Below are 13,536 nucleotides of genomic sequence, written 5' to 3'. Positions count from 1 at the left end.
CTTATTGCTTAATTAACGTTACATTACTTTCCTTTAATGAAATATCTCAGTTGTGTGTGTGTATATTACATTGGTTTTATTTGATGACTTTATTTCATTCCAAGTCATCTCAGCTCTGCTGCATATGCTGTCTAAAAATCACTATTTTGTAGTTATTCCAAGTAAATAAGGCATACTAACTATCAATCACTTGTATCATGTATTTTCAGGTAGAAATACTGCTCAAAGCAACAGCTGCGCTATATCCCTCACGGTCGTGCATTCTAAAAGAAACAGACTGGACAAGTATATGCGCAATGGATCATTGTAGTTGATTTACCAGGTTTATTATTTATAGAGAAACTGCAATGTGCACGTTGAGATCAAAGGAAGAAAAAAATGTAATTCAAATAATTGAACCGATGTCGGGCAATTAGTTGTTATAAACGGAAAAATAACCGCAATTTTGGTTAATATCTTCACACTAAGATTCCAACAACTTTGAGTGATATAGGCTTGAAAGTTTGAGAACTTCACCTTCTCTTGTTTGAAACACATCTAACTTGTGGTTTGATGACTAAACTAGTCTGATGGCTGATATTGTGGGTATGTGGGTTTTGCCAAGACAAATCTTAAAAACACTGGTCTGTTCCAGGCTGACTACATTTAAAGGTGTTCTATTGCATCAACCAATGGTTGTGTGCCACGTCATCATCTGCGCAGTCGGGCTTCAGTTTGCTATGTCACATGATGTGGTTTGCTGATATTAAACACCTATCCAGGCGTTCTGAGGTCTGGCATGCATCTACAATGTAGTCAACTTGGAATGCTTTCATTGTCTTTGTAAAGTGCATTTTTTATATGCAAGTGGGACAACCCCTCAATGGCCTCTTTATTTAACCTTTTGCCAATCTTAACCTCTAACTTCGATCAACTTTCTGTTTGGCTTTTGATTCCCTTTTTTATTGTTGCTTATTTTGATATTTTCAATGATTAGAGTAGAGTGGTTATTGGAAGGATGTTACTCACAGCACACACTGTAAGCAGCCCTTGTGTTTTGGGGGTGCAAAAGATCAGTGGTGCTCATCAGATCTCCACTGTGACTTTCAACCATCTGTGCTGACATTCTTGTACACTGTGGGCCTTGTGCCACCTTTTTGTTCTCTTTTTTTGCTTTCTCCCGCTCTTCAGCGGGAAATTCATAATTTTTTCCTAATACGTTTCTTAAATCCTATTTGCTGAATCAAGTTTCTTACAAACAATAAAACAGTATTTCCATGTAAATGTTTTCTGTTGGCTGTTTCTTTTTATCTCTAATATAAAGATGCAATCTGTGAAGATTATCTGAAAAGGTTATTGTGTTGACAAAAAAACAATCCTAGTTCAGAATGTGAAATTCACATTACACCATTTCCAGGTCAAGCTTTCAGATTGGAATTCCACTGCTGTGACATTAAGGGCATTAGCTTTTCTGGAATGCCAATCATTTTCTGTGAAACTCCATTGTTGAAAACCTTACATAAATTACACCTCTAACCTTCTCTTATACTATCCTAATGACCCTCTTTTCTCCTCGCTCTCTCTCTCTCTCTCTCACTCGCTCTCTCTTTCTCTCTCTCTCTGCCCACCTCTGTCTTTCTCTCCCTCTCTCAAAGGATGGTATATGGATGAGTTTCTCGAGGCTATCAAGATGATGGGTGATATTGATGATGAAGATGTGGACACCAACTGTGACGGCGGTGTGGACTAGGTGGGTGTCTGTCTGTCTGGCCAAGCTTGTAGTTTTGAGGACCCTGGAAAAATGCCTTTTGTCTATTTTATTGCTCAGGGCAGGGGTTAATGGGTGGGTAATTAGTATTGCGGGGATAAGTAGAGTTAAAATCCTTCGGTCCTCAGGCTTTTGACATGCTTGCGTGGGTGTGTCCCATAGAACGCCACTTGTGTCCCTCACAAGACAGGGAGCCCCCTCTGACTCAAACCCCCAGCCGCCACCCAGAACAATTATTTATGAGGATCCCTGCCCTGTTACTAGACAGAGGGCTAGACCAGGGGTGTCTGTGTGCTGAGACACAGAGGAAGACTGTGGTGGGAATCTCCTATCTGAAATGACTGAGGGACTACACACATACACACACACTGATACAGGCCAGACTTCTACTAGACTGGAATGCAACATCCACAGGGACTTATTTGAATAATACACAATCCCATTGTTTCACATGGAATAATATGTATGATTCATCATTCCTCACCCATCAAATTTCAAATCAAATGTATTTTTATATAGCCCTTCGTACATCAGCTGATATTCTCAAAGTGCTGTACAGAAACCCAGCCTAAAACCCCAAACAGCAAGCAAAGCATGTGAAAGAAGCACGGTGGCTAGGAAAAACTCCCTAGGAAAAACTCCCTAGAAAGGCCAAAAACCCAGGAAGAAACCTAGAGAGGAACCAGGCTATGAGGGCTGGCCAGTCCTCTTCTGGCTGTGCAGGGTGGATATTATAACAGAACATAGTCAAGATGTTAAAATGTTAAAATGTTCATAAATGACCAGCATGGTCAAATAATAATAATCATAGTAGTTGTCGAGGGTGCAACAAGCACGTCCGGTGAACAGGTCAGGGTTCCATAGCCGCAGGCGGAACAGTTGAAACTGGAGCAGCAGCACGGCCAGGTGGACTGGGGACAGCAAGGAGTCATCATACCAGGTAGTCCTGAGGCATGGTCCTAGGGCTCAGGTCCTCCGAGAGAAAGACAGAAAGAGAGAAAGAGAGAATTAGAGAGAGCATATTTAAATACACACAGGACACCGGATAAGACAAGAGAAATACTCCAGATGTAACAGACTGACCCTAGCCCCCCGACACATAAACTACTGCAGCATAAATACTGGAGGCTGAGACAGGAGGGATCAGAAGACACTGTGGCCCCATCCGATGATACCCCCGGACAGGGCCAAACAGGCAGGATATAACCCCACCCACTTTGCCAAAGCACAGCCCCCACACCACTAGAGGGATGTCTCCAACCACCAACTTACCGTCCTAAGACAAGGCCGAGTATAGCCCACAACGATCTCCGCCATGGCACAACCCAAGGGGGGGGCGCCAACCCAGACAGGAAGACCACGTCAGTGACTCAACCCACTCAAGTGACGCACCCCTCCCATGGACGGCATGGAACAACACCAGTAGGCCAGTGACTCAGCGCCTGTAAAAGGGTTAGAGGCAGAGAATCCCAGTGGAAAGAGGGGAACCGGCAAGGCAGAGACAGCAAGGGCAGTTCGTTGCTCCAGCCTTTCCGTTCACCTTCACACTCCTGGGCCAGACTATACTTAATCATAGGACCTACTGAAGAGATAAGTCTTCAGTAAAGACTTAAAGGTTGAGACTGAGTCTGCGTCTCTCACATTGGTAGGCAGACCATTCCATAAAAATGGAGCTCTATAGGAGAAAGCCCTACCTCCAGCCGTTTGCTTAGAAATTCTAGGGACAATTAGGAGGCCTGCGTCTTGTGACCATAGCGTACGTGTAGGTATGTACGGCAGGACCAAATCGGAAAGATAGGTAGGAGCAAGCCCATGTAATGCTTTGTAGGTTAGCAGTAAAACCTTGAAATCAGCCCTTGCCTTAACAGGAAGCCAGTGTAGGGAGGCTAGCACTGGAGTAATATGATCAAATTTTTTGGTTCTAGTCAGGATTCTAGCAGCCGTATTTAGCACTAACTGAAGTTTATTTTGTGCTTTATCCGGGTAGCCGGAAAGTAGAGCATTGCAGTAGTCCAGCCTAGAAGTAACAAAAGCATGGATTAATTTTTCTGCGTCATTTTTGGACAGAAAATCTCTGATTTTTGCAATGTTACGTAGATGGAAAAAAGCTGTCCTTGAAACAGTCTTGATATGTTCTTCAAAAGAGAGATCAGGGTCCAGAGTAACGCCGAGGTCCTTCACAGTTTTATTTGAGACGACTGTACAACCATCCAGATTAATTGTCAGATTCAACAGAAGATCTCTTTGTTTCTTGGGACCTAGAACAAGCATCTCTGTTTTGTCCGAGTTTAAAAGTAGAAAGTTTGCAGCCATCCACTTCTTTATGTCTGAAACACAGGCTTCTAGCGAGGGCAATTTTGGGGCTTCACCATGTTTCATTGAAATGTACAGCTGTGTGTCGTCCGCAAAGCAGTGAAATTTAACATTATGTTTTCGAATGACATCCCCAAGAGGTAAAATATATAGTGAAAACAATAATGGTCCTAAAACGGAACCTTGAGGAACACCGAAATTTACAATTGATTTGTCAGAAGACAAACCATTCACAGAGACAAACTGATATCTTTCCGACAGATAAGATCTAAACCAGGCCAGAACTTGTCCATGTAGACCAATTTGGGTTTCCAATCTCTCCAAAAGAATGTGGTGATCGATGGTATCAAAAGCGGCACTAAGATCTAGGAGCACGAGGACAGATGCAGAGCCTCGGTCTGACGTCATTAAAAGGTAATTTACCACCTTCACAAGTGCAGTCTCAGTGCTATGATGGGGTCTAAAACCAGACTGAAGCGTTTCGTATACATTGTTTGTCTTCAGGAAGGCAGTGAGTTTCTGTGCAACAGCTTTTTCAAAAATTTTTGAGAGGAATGGAAGATTCGATATAGGCCGATAGTTTTTTATAATTTCTGGATCAAGATTCGGCTTTTTCAAGAGAGGCTTTATTACTGCCACTTTTAGTGAGCTTGGTACACATCCGGTGGATAGAGAGCCGTTTATTATGTTCAACATAGGAGGGCCAAGCACAGGAAGCAGCTCTTTCAGTAGTTTAGTTGGAATAGGGTCCAGTATGCAGCTTGAGGGTTTGGAGGCCATGATTATTTTCATCATTGCGTCAAGAGATATAGTACTAAAACACTTTAGTATCTCCCTTGATCCTAGGTCCTGGCAGAGTTGTGTAGACTCAGGACAATGGAGCTTTGGAGGAATACCCAGATTTAAAGAGGAGTCTGTAATTTGCTTTCTAATGATCATGATCTTTTCCTCAAAGAAGTTCATAAATTTATTACTGCTGAAGTGAAAGCCATCCTCCATTTGCGAAGGCTGCTTTTTAGTTAGCTTTGCGACAGTATCAAAAAGAAATTTCGGATTGTTCTTATTTTCCTCAATTAAGTTGGAAAAATAGGATGATCGAGCAGCAGTAAGGGCTCTTCGATACTGCACGGTACTGTCTTTCCAAGCTAGTCGGAAGACTTCCAGTTTGGTGTGGCGACATTTCCGTTCCAATTTTCTGGAAGCTTGCTTCAGAGCTCGTGTATTTTCTGTATACCAGGGAGCTAGTTTCTTATGACAGATGTTTTTAGTTTTTAGGGGTGCAACTGCATCTAGGGTATTGCGCAAGGTTAAATTGAGTTCCTCGGTTAGGTGGTTAACTGATTTTTGTCCTCTGACGTCCTTGGGTAGGCAGAGGCAGTCTGGAAGGGCATCAAGGAATCTTTGGGTTGTCTGAGAATTTATAGCACGACTTTTAATGCTCCTTGGTTGGGGTCTGAGCAGATTATTTGTTGCAATTGCAAACGTAATAAAATGGTGGTCCGATAGTCCAGGATTATGAGGAAAAACATTTAGATCCACAACATTTATTCCATGGGACAAAACTAGGTCCAGAGTATGACTGTGGCAGTGAGTAGGTCCAGAGACATGTTGGACAAAACCCACTGAGTCGATGATGGCTCCGAAAGCCTTTTGGAGTGGGTCTGTGGACTTTTCCATGTGAATGTTAAAGTCACCAAAAATTAGAATATTATCTGCTATGACTACAAGATCCGATAAGAATTCAGGGAACTCAGTGAGGAACACTGCATATGGCCCAGGAGGCCTGTAAACAGTAGCTATAAAAAGTGAGTGAGTAGGCTGCATAGATTTCATGACTAGAAGCTCAAAAGACGAAAACGTCATTGTTTGTTTTTTTTGTAAATTGAAATTTGCTATCGTAAATGTTAGCAACACCTCCGCCTTTGCCGGATGCACGGGGGGTATGGTCACTAGTGTAACCAGGGGGTGAGGCCTCATTTAACACAGTAAATTCATCAGGCTTAAGCCATGTTTCAGTCAGGCCAATCACATCAAGATTATTATCAGTGATTAGTTCATTGACTATAACTGCCTTGGAAGTGAGGGATCTAACATTAAGTAACCCAATTTTGAGATGTGAGGTATCACAATCTCTTTCAATAATGGCAGGAATGGAGGAGGTCTTTATACTAGTGAGATTGCTAAAGCGAACACCGCCATTTTTAATTTTGCCCAACCTAGATCGAGGCACAGACACGGTCTCAATGGGGAAAGCTGAGCTGACTACGCTGACTGTGCTAGTGGCATGATTTTACTGTCTTTTACTGGCATGATTTTACTGTCTTCTAACTTATATGAATACATCCACCGGCAGCTTGCTTAGGAAACCCATGGATCATTAGACTTTTATGCTCACAAGCAGGAAGCAACATTTATAACTCTCCACTTTTCTCCTAAATCCTTGATGACTGCATCCAAAATGACACACTTTTCTCTACCCTCTATATCACTCATGGGGAATAGGGTGCCATTTCAGATTTGCCTTTGGACATAAAGTACATTTAGCTCATGATGTGTGCCTGCCTGTCTGCTTGTAGGATCGTCCCTGTATTAGTGGTCGCTCACCTGTGTTCTATTCGTTAGGGACCCCCGTGGCCAAACGTTTTACAATAGAGAACTAGTACAAGTAGTCCATCCCAGTTTTAGTCGGTGAATACAACCCTGGGTTAGGTGTATTGTCATGATATGGTGCCGTCCCTTGGATCCCTGGGGAGACCGGAGAACGATAGGACGCTACTGCTTTATGTGAGACAAAAGAGGCTCACAGATAGACCTGGATGATTCCCATTGTGGTTGGCTATAACATGATGACTACAACCCCATTTATATGTATGTGGAGAGAGTAAAAGAGATGATTTGCGTCTAACAATCCATTTGTAGTTTTACATGTCGATTATTCAAAGAGGCTGAGGATTTTGGCCGGGAATCTCCCAAGTACTCTCTAACTCCCGCTTTTTACACCCACTGCCTTTGCATTCTGAAATGTATATTCTCTCGCTCTCTCTCTCTCTCTCTCTCTCTGTGGTGTTCCGCGCTCGTGTTTGTGTCTGGTGTGTGTATGCAGGCATATATTCCCCCCTGTCTGTCTGTGTCAGGGACTCATGTCTGTGGATGACACAGCACTGCTACTCTTCTTACTTACTGTGTAATGGGAGTAGATCACTCAGTGTGTCGGCTCTTACCTGACGACTCATACTGAACTTAATTCCGCTGTTTTATCTACCGCTACATACATTCATCGTGGAGAAGTGACGTCAGTGGGCGTGGCGTTTGCCCGAAGCGATGTGGATGGGTAGCCAGACAATGTGTGCCCCATATGTCTAAGAAATGCTGCATGGGGAATACCAGTCAGATCACCAGCATTTAGGCCTCCTGGGGTCTATTTTCTGACTATAGGAGACATGGATACAGGCACAGTCTATAAATACCAACAGAGAATGGCTAAGATAATCTAATTGAATCATCGTAGAATAGGTCTTTAGAAATATTGCAGTTTGCCACATTTGCTCACGTACGGAATTTGACAAACAACAAATATTCTGATTCCTAAATGTCCAACACATAATCCACACACAGGTTTTGTTCTTTGACTGATGTCTTGGTGGTCTGTGGGGTTTCTGTGGGGTTTCTCTGTCTGGTTCTCTGCAGTGCCCACAGTGAGCCCATCGTCCGGCTGCAGTTCTACCCCTTCCAGACACCCCAGGCAGAGAGGAACAGGAGTCATGGCAGGGCCGTGCCCAAAACCCGCACCCAGCTGGGATGCTACCTGTCCATCAGCCGAGACGACATCCTCAACTACTGGAATGAGGGGTATAAACTGACACGCGCGGCCTGTGTGTGTTAGCGCTTTTGTGTGTACATTTTCTTCTTTATGAGTGTGCACGCACTGAAAACACCAGAACACTTCACTTTCGGGGTTGGACTGAGTGAGGAGAGAGGAATTCAACGCATTGCGCGGTAGGATGAAAATATTAGCTGAGTCAATGCTGCGCTTCCATAGAGAAGGATGGATGGATGTCCTGTCACCACCTAGTCTCTTCTAAAGTGGGCCGCTATGACTCATCCATGGATATACGGTAGACACCTGTCATGGCAATAAATCAGATGATGTAGTTCAGCTCCGCGGGGGACAGGGGGCGCCACACTTAGCTCCTGCTTGAGTAGGGTGGGCCACTGTTGACACAGTTGTCAGGCGGATTACCTCGAGTCTATCCATGGTTTCACAGTTAACCTCTGTGCTTCTGTAAAGCCTGACTGAGATTAGCAACATCTCATGTTGCAACATCTCTAAACCCTCTGAATCTTGTATTGGATGCCATCTCAGTAATGTGATCCAATCGGCATAAGCGCCAGCCAGGTGTCTATAAACAGCATGTAACGTATCATAATGCTTTTAATTAACAGCTCAATGGCCAGACTCTCCCTCTCCCTCAATTCCAACTAGATTCCAAGCCCCTCCTTCCTAGCCATGTACAGTACCAGTACCAAAAGTTTGGACACACACACTCATTCAAGGGTTTTTCTTTATTTTTACTATTTTCTACATTGTAGAATAATAGTGAAGACATCAAAACTATGAAGTAAAACATATGGAGTCATGCAGTAACCAATAAAGTGTTAAACAAATCAAAACATTTTAGATTTTAGATTCTTCAAAGTAGCCACCCTTTGCCTTGATGACTTCTTTTCACAGCTGGCATTCTCTAAACCAGCTTCACCTTGAATGCTTTTCCAAAAGTCTTGAAGGAGTTCCCACATATGCTGAGCACTTGTTGCCTGCTTTTCCTTCACTTTGCGGTCCAACTCATCCCAAACCATCTCAATTGGGTTGAGGTCGGGTGATTGTGGAGGCCAGGTCATCTGATGCAGCACTCCATCACTCTCCTTCTTGGTCAAATTGCCCTTACACAGCCTGGAGGTGTGTTGTGTCAAAACAAATGATAGTCCCACTAAGTGCAAACCAGATAGGATGGTGTATCGCTGCAGAATGCTGTGGTAGCCATGCTGGTTAAGTGTGCTTTGATTTCTAAGTAAATCACAGACAGTGTCACCAGCAAAGCACCATCCAACCTCCTCTTCCATGCTTCACTGTGGGAGCTACATATGCGGAGATCATCCGTTCACCTACTCTGCGTCTCACAAAGACCCGGCGGTTGGAACCAAAAATCTCAAATTTGGACCAGATTTAGGACAGATTTAATGTCTATTGCTTGTGTTACTTGGCCCAAGCAAGTCTCTTCTTATTATTGTTGTCCTTTAGTAGTGGTTTCTTTGCAGCAATTCGACCATGAGGGCCTGATTCACACAGTCTCCTCTGAACAGTTGATGTTGAGATGTGTCTGTTACTTGAACACTGTGATGCATTTATTTGGGCTGCAATTTCTGAGGCCGGTAACTCAGCAGAGGTGACTCTGGGTCTTGCTTTCCTGTGGCGGTCCTCATGAGAGCCAGTTTCATCATAGAGCTTGATCGTTTTTGCGACTGCACTTGAAGAAACTTTCAGAGTTCTTGAAATTTTCCGGATTGACTGACCTTCATGTTGTGAAGTAATGATGGACTGTCATTTCTCTTTGCTTATTTGAGCTGTTCTTGCCATAATATGGACTTGGTCTTTTACCAAATAGGGCTATCTTCTGTATACCACCCCTACCTTGTCACAACACAACTGATTGGCTCAAACACATTAAAAAGAAAAGAAATGATCAAATTAACATTTAACAAGGCACACCTGTTAATTTAAATGCATTCCAGGTGACTACTTCATGAAGCTGGTTGAGAGAATGCCAATAGTGTGCAAAGCTGTCATCAAGGCAAAGGGTGGCTACTTTGAAGAATCTCAAATATAAAATAAATGTTGATTTGTTTAACACTTTTTTTGGTTACTACATGATTTCATATGTGTTATTTCATCATGTTGATGCCTTCACTATTATTCTACAATGTAGAAAATAGTAAAAATTAAGAAAAACCCTTGAATGAGTAGGTGTGTCCAAACTTTTGACCGGTACTGTAGATCTGTGATTGTATAGATATGGTTCTCGGTCGACTGTACCAGGTTTTGACTTTTGACCTTCCTCCTCTGTTTGTCCCTCATTAGTTGGACCACTTGAAGCATTTGTTCGCCGTTCGTGGGATGCATGCCAGCAAAGCCACTACTCAACAATACGTTAATTGCACTATTAATGGTGACAAATGGTGCCCACAAACTGTTAGGGCCTACATAAAGCTGTCCCAACAGCAGAGTCCCAACAGCAGTCCCAACACCTTACTACTGCTACACTTGGCTATCAGTGGAGCCTTGTCTGACAGCGAAAAAACTGTTCATTCAGCCTCATTTAATGCCTTTTAAAAAGCATAATTGATATGGCTGACTTGCTTAAACAAATTTGGTTTCTACTGACAATTGAGATGTACAAACCATGGCATAAGGGGACGACAAGTGGGCGTAGTCAATATAACTATTTATTCAGCACTTTTGAAATGTACAGCGACAGAATTCAGAATATGGCCGTTCTTACAGTGTTCTCCCTGTACATCAAGTCAGAACCGTAGGATGAATGAAGGGGGCGTATAAGCAGACAATGAAAGCTCTTACAGTATTCGATGATTACTTTTCTCAAAAACAGGTTATAGGCTACATGTGCACCACCAAGTCAGAACAGTAGCTGAAATTAAGAGGTGAAAATATACCAAATTATTAGGCTGAGGCACATGGGCTACTAACAGCTTACTACACAACATAAACTTAGTATTACTTTTTTAGATACAGTATACATATCTCCCTGGCATATTATATAATTTATTATGCACCAGCATACAAGACATTTGTGGACTCACCTTAGGGGGGGAGGGGTGAATCATGATGACGTCTGTGATCTTTAGGTCGTAGTTCTAGAAAGAGGCCTGAGTTCCTTATTTACAATTCTGAGTTGGATGAAAGCTCCCGAGTTTCCAGATGTCTTGAACTCACTAAAGTCAGATTTTGCACTTCCGAGTTAAGTTGTTTTGAGCAGGGCACAAATAATGCTTCATTGACAGCATGGCCAATGTTGAATGTTTGTCATTTTAAACTAGGAAAATAGACCCTTAATCTTAGACTTGGGACCACACAGTCACTCCATGGAATAGCAGTCTAATGATTGCTTTGCACTGCTTGCAGTTAGCCATGGATTCCTTCCAAACCACTCATTGTTGAATTTGCGATTTCCAACTTGTTGTGTAATGTTTATGTCCAATGGCCGATGAGCACCGATATGTTTTATCTATAATTTCTCTTCATATGACAAGGATTAAAAGGGATTTGCCAGTAGATTGTCGACTTGATTCATGATGACTGCAAGCTAAGATTTTGAAAGTATGATGTTGACATGATCAGTCCAATCAAAGCTACTGTAGATATAACGTGATTTGACCTAATTTTATCTGTGTCCAATGACCTTTAGCCTTCTTGGATGGGCATTTCTAATTAACTCTATGGCAGCACCCAAGGGTCTAGAATCTTCTAAATCTACCCTTAGACTTGCCGGTTACGTAGTGTCCCCATGAGTGACAGAACACTGAGACAATCACGGCGCAACGCTCAGTATTTTCTGCTGGCTTTCCCCACCACCACAGAAAGCACCGAACTAGGCTGAAACACCTGCATTAGCTGCTTACTCAAGAAAACAAAAAAGAGACCATGTTTGTATGCGGCTTTATTAACTCAATCATATATATATATATATATATATATATATATATATATATTACATTGTTTGCAAACTGATATGATCAGTAGATCATTAGGACTGTGGTGGAGATTTGGGTGGATCTCTCTCCTGCTCCACAGAGTCCAGCAGAGATCTTGTAAAGGATTTAACGTCAGTGATAAGCTATCTATTGTTATAATAGTCGACAGCTTTACATCTCCTTTAGTAGCGAAACTATTTTTGGCTCTTTGTTCGCTTGTTGGAGAGGAAGGAAATACAATAGAGTTGTCAAAAGAAAGGGACGTATCCCCTATCACTGACTAATACATACTGAACTAGGTTGAAAATATACAGGTTAAGACCACGTTGTCGCAAATCTGGGACTAGCGCCGTTGCAAACTATCAGCACCTTTGCTAACTAGCATAGCTGGTCCCATTGTTGCAAATAGATATGAGATATTAGAATCCTGTTGTCTTAACCTTTGTCTTCAACCTAGATAATGAACAGGATGGAGATGCTAATGCATGGCAGGGAAGAGAGAAGATTGACTGACTGCAGCTGACTTCTTTTCCATTAGACCACGTACACCTTCATTTCCCTCTCAACAGCCTTCATTATACTACTCTATTGCCTATTTGTATTACCTTGGTCATGATTTCTTTGTATTTTTTTCTCCCTATTTTTTCATTATCCCACCCATGTTGTAGCTATTCTCACTGAATAACTGTATCTCTTCTTCTCATGCCTCATCCCCCCCCTCCCCCCGCCATCAGATCTGCTTCCTACCGGAGTTGAACGCTGTCGCCACCTGCTGTGCGTCTGACCAAACTTCACTGGTGCTCACCACCGTGCCCCACACTCAAAAGGCTAAAAAAATACAGTACGCTTCCCCTGCTTACATAGTGTTCCTTAAAACCTCTTGAGCATCTGATCCCGTTAGCGGGATCAAAATCCAGCGAAAAATCATATCGCCAATTAGCATTAAAAAATTATCATAATTTTTTACAAAAATTAAAAATATTTTTTTTTTTTTTTTATAGATACACCTCTCCTGAATCGACCCACGTCGTCCGATTTCAAAAAGGTTTTACAGGAAAAGCAAATCATTAGATTATATTAGATGAGTCCATCGTAAAAAGCAGCTTCATAGCCATTTTCCGACCAACCACTTCCATCACATATTATCAATAAACAGCTAAATGTAGCACTAACCTTTTACAAACTTCATCAGATGGCACCCCTAGGACATCATGTTATACAATGCATGCATTCTTTTGTTCAATAAAGGTCATATTTATATATAAAAACAGCATTTTACATCTCTGTCTGACGTTGACTACCTAATTTCCCCTCAAAAGCGTCCCGGTAAACAATGCTACGTTTCAATAAATTGCTATACTATAACGATTTTTTAAATGTATATTGTCAATCTAACATTTATAGATGAATATCTCTTGAGAACACCCGTCATACCAGATTTTAAATTAACTTTACTGGGTAATCACACTTTGCGATAAAAGGAGATGCGATACTCAGAAAATCAGCTAATATACAGTGCTCGGCGCCATCTTGGATGCAACAGTATGAACCATATCATCTTCAATAATATTGTCAATAATCGCCTACCTTTAGTTGTCTTCATCAGAAAGCATCCCAGGTCCACAACAGATGTATTTTCGGTCAAAAAGTCCATACTTCACGTTCCATTAGCCTGATGTTGGTAGCGCGTCCTATGGCTCTCTCCAAAC

Source organism: Salmo salar, chromosome 15 (assembly GCF_965601325.2).
Source record: "Salmo salar chromosome 15, fSalSal1, whole genome shotgun sequence".
NCBI lineage: Eukaryota > Metazoa > Chordata > Actinopteri > Salmoniformes > Salmonidae > Salmo > Salmo salar.
The sequence above is the reverse complement of the archived record's forward strand: the minus strand, read 5'-3'. Positions refer to the sequence as shown.